Genomic DNA, 8,832 nt, shown 5'->3' on the forward strand with positions numbered 1-8,832 from the left:
AAAAGTAAAATTTCTATTTTACTACTACTTCTATGGTCCTGTTTAGTAGAACTGTGAGAAAGTGCTTATAACTTATGCCTTAACAGCTTATAACTTATAACTATGAATATAAGTTGATTTTTGACTTATAAATTAAGCATCTCCTGCTCCACTCAAAGAATAAGCTGATTTCTGACTTATAAAAAGTTATAAGCTGCATTGTTAAGTTAAACCAAACACATCAAAATAGCTTAAATTAAGCTGAAAGTTGAAATAAGCAGCTTTTAAACTGCACCAAACAAACACTATAAAAGATATTATAACAGAATAATGTAATAGTATTTTTTATGCAATTAAAAATATCTCTATAAATTTTTTATTTTAAAGTGACTGACACATAATTCAGCTAAATCATTATATATGTATAAATTTTCTATTTATATATCACAACTCCAAAGGATAAAGGGATGAAAATTTTGGATGAACTTTTCTTAGGAATAACCCTTGTGGACCTCTAAGAGTTGGTTTGGGATGTAGGTTGACTTTTTAATTTTTTGACTTTTTTAACTATTTTAGTCTGGGTTAAAAAGTTTGATTTGAGAAGGGCTTTTTAATTTTTTGACTTTTTTAACTTTTTTGTAAAAAAAATATAATAATTATGAATTAAATATGATATTTTATTTTTTATAATTAAAATAACTTATTTTATTTTTTATAATTAAAATAATAAATAAAAAAAACTCCTAACCCACCTTGCCAAACGGAGGCTGACTTTATCTTAGAGAATTTCTTCAGGTAGAGGTGCCCTCACTTTTGGAGGTCAAATGTCATTCTCCTGGGGACAGCTGCATGCACACATTTCAGTACAAGGTATGTGTGTGTATATATATATATAAGTACATATGTATGTGTACATGGGTTTTCTTGTCTTGATAACAAAGTACGATGTTACTCGCACTAGCGTAGTTAAGAATTCAGTAACAACAATGATATCGATCACTAATTTTAGATTTTTAAAAAGACTATTAATAACATGACACTTAATAAAAAATATATATATATATATAACACCAAGACCAAAACATCAAATCATTTTTAGTGGGGCCCACTGCCACATCATTCTCCTGGGAACAGCAGCATGCACACATTTCAGTACAAGGTATGTGTGTGTGTATATATATAAGTACATATGTATGTGTACATGGGTTTTCTTGTCTTGATAACAAAGTACGATGTTACTCGCACTAGCGTAGTTAAGAATTCAGTAACAACAATGATAGCGATCACTAATTTTAGATTTTTAAAAAGACTATTAATAACATGACACTTAATAAAAAATATATATATATATAACACCAAGACCAAAACATCAAATCATTTTTAGTGGGGCCCACTGCCACATCATTAGTGATAGCACTAATTAATGCTCTCACTCATTTTCCATTTAGTAATGTGGACCATAAATTAATGATAATATTAATTTTTTTTTCATAAGAAATAATAGTGAAATATTACTAAACTTAAATATTAAGAGTTTATTTGAATAAATGTGAATTTTAAATTAAAAAATTTGAGATTAAATTTTATACAAATATTAAGGAGTAACTATTTTATAGGTGGATTGAAAAATTAAAAAAGAAAATAAGTTGAGATAGAAATGATATATTTTAATAGAGAAATTCTATAAAACATACTGTAAAAAAAGTGTCTATCATATGTCGCAATTATAATCTTTGTGATCTTTCGTATAACACATTATAGTGTTAGATATAATTTAACTATAACTTCTTGTGGTTATTATTTTGGTTATAACTATATATAAAGTAATAATCAGTTATGACTCACTCTGATATTAGTTATGACCTATTGTAATTTATTTTTTTATTTTTTTATTTTTTATAATTGAAGATGTGTTGTTTGATTATATAATTTATAGAGGTCATTTTAGTTATGAATAGAAAAAAACACATGGAGGATAAACTCCACATCTCAAATATAACTAACAATCTAATAAATTTCATATCTTTATTGAAATTAACTATATTTGTATATCAATAATGATAGAGATCACCATTATATTAAAATTTTCACAGATAATAGGATGGATTACACTAATAGTCCCTATAGTTTGGAACTTGTGTCACTTCGGTCTCCGACTTTTCAATTGTGACACATTTGACCCTGAATTTTGAATCTTAATTAAAGATATTATTAGATTTTTCAGGGGTAAAATTATCAATTTGATAAAATATAAACTAATTTGACAAAAATAAATGTCAAACAAATATTTTTGAATTTTTAAAAATTATTTCTACCCGCTAAAAATAAAATTATGTAAAATTGATAAATTTTTTAGACATTTATTTATTTTTTTTACCAAATTAATTTTTATTATGTGTTTGGATGATGATCATGTAAAATTAATTTTTATCAATTTTACATAACTTTATCATTGGTAGATAAAAATAATTTTTAAAAAATTAAAAAATATTTTTTTGACATTTATTTTTGTCAAATTAGTTTATATTTTATTAAATTGACGATTTTACCCTTGAAATTAAATAACGATATCTTCAATTGTTCTTATTTGAAATAAGATTTTAAATTCAAGATCAAATGTGTTACAATTGAAAAGTCAAAAGTCAAAGCGACACGAGTACCAAACTATAGGGACTGTTACTGTAATTTGCCCTAGATAATAATGACTTATCATAGTCTCTTTATTTTTAATCAAAATAATTGTTATTATTCTCATAATTTTAAAAATATTATTGATATTTCACTTTAAATAATATTTTTATAAAATTTTTTATTTAAAATATTTTTTTATGTTTTTAAAAAAAAATAAAAAATTCTCAAAACCCGGGGGCACGTTACTTCCGGACCGTACGTGCCTCCGCCACTTGTTGCTTGGTAGTATTGTAGTGGCTCATAATCATAAAGACAAATGTTTTCAAGACAGCTGTATGTACAAATGTGGAGAGAGGGGGCTTTTGAAACAATTGAGTAGCTTAGAGACTTTTTTTTCCGTCCCAAAAATTGGCCGTCCCGATCACTAGGACGAGGATATCAAGATTTTAAGTAACTAAATTGCCCTTAGAACTTTCTCAAGTTGTCTAGACACAGAGGCCTGGTTTGTTTGGTGATATGTTTTTGAGATTTGATCAATAATTCAATAAAATATATAATTTTATATTTAAATAAATAAATTAAGATCTAAACTAATAATTTATCTGAATATGATATCTATTATACGGTCGACTATTGAATTTCATGAAATGGTGAGATACAAAACGAGATTAAAGAGAGGTTTGAACTAATAGATGATTGGGCTTGTTTTTTTATGCCAATACGGGATTGATTTGTTTCATTATGATACTCTGTGTAGTTTGATTTTTGTATCAGTAACCTTTATATGTTGATTTTCATTAATAAGTCTTATTTTGCTGATTAAGAAAAAAAATAAATAAATAAAAAGAGATGAGAGGTTTAGACTAATTGCCTATACAAAATTGATAAGATTTTATTATTCTCTCCTCATAATTGTAAATCATTCCAAATATGAGATATGATACACATTCTAAAAGAATCAATTTTAAGAATATTAATCCCGTCTAATCTTATCCGCTCAAGCAACATGATCCAAAGGTACACGAATAATGATGCTAAGATATGTTCTAAAGGATTTTTCCATGACTCAGGCCTCGTTTGGCAAGTTAACATTTTAGTTAAAAAGTCAAAAAGTTACTAAAAAGATCAAAAAGCCTATAACTTATGAGTAATGATTCATTCCCCCTTTTCCCCCACCCCCTTTGACCCTCTCTCTCTCATTGGTTACCTTTTTTTTTCTTTTTCTTTTTTTTCCTGCTCCTCCAATCACCTCCTGCCACATGGCAAAGGGGGTGAGGGGGTGAACCCCAAAAGGGGAATCAGGATCCTCTCCTTGCAGCCTCCATCCTTGCGCCCGTCCTTGCAGGCCTTCGGGTCTACTTTTAGACCCAATTTTGATAATCCGAACCGTTCATATTTTATGATTTATTCAGTATATCATACCTGTAAAAAATCAAATTGATCGGATATCAGAAAGTATGTGTTCGAAAAATTGAATTAAAAACTATTTTTTAAATAATTTAATAAACAGTTTTCCAAACACATACTTTCTGATATCCGATCAACTTGATTTTTTACAGGTATGATATACTGAATAAATCATAAAATATGAACGGTTCGGATTATTAAAATTGGGCTTAAAAGTAGACCCGAAGGCCTGCAAGGACAGGCGCAAGTACCAGGCTGCAAGGAGAGAACCTTGGCTCCCAAAAGGGGGTCCCAAGCATTATTCATAACTTATACCAAAAAGTCAAAAATTCACTTTTTCTTTCTACTTTTTGTATATCTTTTCGTAAAAAATTAACAAATTATCCTAAACATATTAGTTTTTTAACCTCATATTTTAGCTAAAAAATTAAAAATTACTAAAATAACTTATTCCCAAACGAGGTCTCAGTTTGTGGCTAAATGGAATAAAATAATTATTTTATGACATATCTATTCTCATATTTGGTTAGAAAAATATAAATTTTAAATTAAATCATCATTTACCATTGTTTTTTTTTTTTTTTTTTTTAAAAAAAAAGAAGCTTTCCATTAAATCCATTCCTGTTCAAAATCATCTGATATTTTTTCTTGCATTTAATGTTGCGCTTAAATTGTAAACTAATAATATAGATGTTATATAGAATGCTTCAAGTTCAATGTGTGCATCTTTTTCTTCTTCCACAAGGATTAAAAGTGGTTTGGTGTTAAGACTATTAGGGCCTGTTTTGGAATCTTTAAAAAAAATTTAAAAAGTCTAAAAATTATTAGAAAAGTTAAAATGTTATCACTATTTATCAAAAAAATATAAAAAAAAATTAATTTTACGCAAAAGTATTACAAACTGAACTGACGTCCCACAAGCACGAGCTGACTTTTTGGGAAAAATTACACAGGCGGGGTGCACAAACAACACAGTGCTGTTTGGCCCGTGGGGGCCCATCACGGGTCCCGTTTTGATAATCTAAACCGTTCAATGTGTATAACTCGTCGAGTAATATATTTCTACAAAAAATCACGTTAATCGAATATCACTAATTACATGATCAAATCAGTTTTGTATAAAAAAATGGATGGTATTATAGTTAACGGTTGAAAAAAAATTAATTCGATTAGATAGCTATCGATATCCGATCAATGTGATTTTTTACAGGCATATAGTACTCTACAAGCTCTACACATTGAACTGTTCCGATTAGCAAAACGGGACCCGTGGTGGCCCCCACGGGCCGAACAACACCATCCATTCAATGCCTGAAAATTGAGGGAATCATCTCTTAGCTTATACACTGCACGCTGTCCCTTACCTCATCCCACCATATAGCCTATTTTATTACAATCTTCCCTTATACACTAATTTATACAATTTTTTAATACATATTTTTTCGTAAAAAGTCAAAAAGTTATCTTAAACAACCATATTTTTTTCCTTAACTTTTTAGTCCAAAAATTCAAAAAAATGCACTTATTTAGGACACCCCAAACAACCCTAAGTATGGTCATGGTCAAAATAATTTAGTATAACCTACATTTTTTTAATAATTTTGAGAAGTTATATTATTTTTTTGTAATTATATATATATGTTTGTCGGCAGATGATTTGCTTGAGAAGTGAGTAATTGTAACGCCCCCAAAATAATAACATAGATATGATTCACAACAGTATAAATAACAGTTACATAAATCAAAGTATAAATAATCCTTTCATTACATGAAGTAATAATACAAAAGAGTTTAACATAAGCGAATGCCCTAAGGGCTTACATCCTTCCAAGACATACTTGGTTACAATAAAAGAGAGTGTCGTAAACTCTATACATATAAAGCTCTTGGCTTGAGTAAACATTTAAACATGAAAATCAGAAAATAGAGCATCCAGCTCTTAAGTCCTCCCATGCTACGTTCTTGGAGGGAGCATGTCAGCTGTACCTGAAAATGGTTTTCCAAGTAGGGTGAGTCAAACTCCAGTAGAAACATCCTAACACAATATATGAAGTTTAACTAAGATATACGCGCCAAGTAAATGTTCCACATTCATAACCAACTCACATTCTAACCATATTCCTTCATTACTAATACCTAAACACTTCAATGTTGCCATTTTAAGGAATTTTCATCCGAGGGAACCGGCACCCATATATGCACAAGATATGAAGCTTTGCCATTTTACGGAATTTTCATCCGAGGGACCCGACATCCATATATGCAAGGTTTCAGGACTTTTACCCTAGACACTCCGACCAACTTAATTATAAATGGAGTCCATCTCCTATCTGCTCCCAAACAATGATACATATGCAATGTGTTAAAACACCGTCATGTACAATGATTATCTATGGCACATATTTAACATCTTAATCATACCATCATATTCAATGAGATAAATTTAAACGATAGGTTTCAATTCACCTAATCCACATGCAGTTTCTACAACAATCGTGACTATCCTCCATCGATAGCCCAAAACAGATATACAATCTTTTAAACAGATAATTTATCAAATTTCCATAGGTGAGTGATTTAACAAATCTAGCTACACCATTCATACACACAACTTCCCAATTTCATATTTCTCACACAAATTCCATTGTTTATACCAAAGAATTATTTAGCTCATCTTAGGAAAAATTTCCCTCTTATTCCAAATACTAACCCAAATATCAAATTCATCTATTTTAACACAAAACCACCTCATACTCCAACCCCATGGTCAAATACACAACAATACATAAAACCACTCTTTCATAAATTTCAACCTAACCCTAGGTTTCCTCCAAACATCCCAAATTTCACCATATTTTCACAACAACAAATACCTAGGTTAAAAATCATAAACAAGTGTAGAAGATCCCTACCTCAAATGGAGAAACTTAAAGGAGAAGAAGAGAAAAACCCATGATGCTCCAAATCCAAACTTTTTCGGATCAAAAGATAGCCCGCGTGATGCTCTACCCTTTTTACAAAGGAATTAGGGTAGAGACACTCTAGATCAAATGTATTTGTAGAGAGAATGGGTAATTTAGAGAGAAAGACAGCCGATCTAGGGTTTTGGAAGAAAAGAGGATCAAAAATAGAGTGTTTCACCTCTGCTGCGAACTGATATACACGAGGCTTGCTCAAGCGAAGGACTTGTCGCTCGAGCGACCAGACACAAAAGGACCTCACTCGAGCGCAAGAAGCGTCGCTCTAGCGAACAATGCAAAGCTTCAGGTCTGCAATGCAGAAGCACGCTCGAGCGCGAGGGTTCTCGCTTGAGCGAAGGAACACATAACAAAGGGCTAGCTCGAGCGCAAGAGTGCTCGCTCGTGCGAAGAATACCAACCTTTAAGTCCTTCAGAGACGCAGATGCACGCTCGAGCGCAAGAGTGCTAGCTCGAGCGAAGAGACACACTACATAAATCTCGCTCAAGCGTAAGAAGCTTCACTCGAGCGGAGAAACAAATACCCACAGCTTACTCGAGCACAAAAAGCCTCGCTCGAGCGAAGAAGCCAAAACCTGGGCAGCAACCATTTGTTCAAACTCACAACCCACCTGTTCCAAACTCACTCAACGCATCCCAAAACTCAAATACAAAGAATAAGGGATGGAAATAAGATATAGACAACAACATAGAACCACGGATCCCGAGTCCGGAATACAATAAATGACGGGGAAAAACCTGGAGTGCTATAACCTCCCCCCCTTAAAGAATTTCGTTCTTGAAATTTCAAAACAAGTGCCAAAACAATCAAATTATTCCCACTATGATAATCTTATCAATTTTAATCAACATAACTCATTCTCCGGTCACCTCTTCTCATTGACTTGATACACAAGTTTCAATGGTGAATCACAACTCATATATTTCCAAAACATTTACAATGTTTATACTCAACTCAAGTTCCCAAAATTCATGCAACACTTACAATGTTTTCAAAATAATACAACATGCATAATATTCCATATTTTCAAGACATATGTAATGCTTATCCGAAGCCAATTCCACGAGACATCCTTATCATATACAATGTTCATATTAGTCTGTGTTTCCAAGACATATTTAGCATATACAATGTTTTTACATTTCATGAACAAAACTAGAATCTCGACATATGTTCAAACATCAACAACCACAGTGTTCTAAGACATCCACCACGTCTTAACTACCGACAGTACCCAAACCAGTATTGAGTGCTTAACACTCCAACATAGGAAACACGAAACCACTCGTACCCATGGCTTTTGGTCAACTCTCATGGAACGAAAATGCAAAATAAAGCACGAATAATCGATAACGTTATGGCACATCAATGCCCGTCAATTTCAAGTCTTTGCCAAAAGACACACAACATATAACCAGCAACTCAGGCTAAATCAAAATATGACTTCTCAAAAGATATTCCATTCAGGTTAAAGAGAACGTTTCATTTACCCCATTTGTTTCAAAATATTCAATTTTCCCCAAAAAGGTGTTCAAACTCCCTCCGTCACAGTTTAAACACCGCATTAACAACTGGTCAAGGCAAAGCTCAGGGATTTTCAAATTATTTTCCCGAAAACAGAAATCACTATTTCACACTTCGACCCAAAACCATTTTAGTTTACGAAGAGTACCCAATATTGGCCTTCCTCCAAATTATTCATCAACATTTCTCCAGTGAATCACAACATAGTCACTCAACAAAACAGCCACACTCACAGTGATGACACAATACCCAAAACAAAATTTCCATGATGAGGACCATTATAAATTTTGAAATGCCAACAACGCAACAACA

The sequence above is a fragment of the Camellia sinensis genome, chromosome 9, assembly GCF_055761805.1.
Source record: "Camellia sinensis isolate YWXY chromosome 9, ASM5576180v1, whole genome shotgun sequence".
Classification (NCBI taxonomy): Eukaryota; Viridiplantae; Streptophyta; class Magnoliopsida; order Ericales; family Theaceae; genus Camellia; species Camellia sinensis.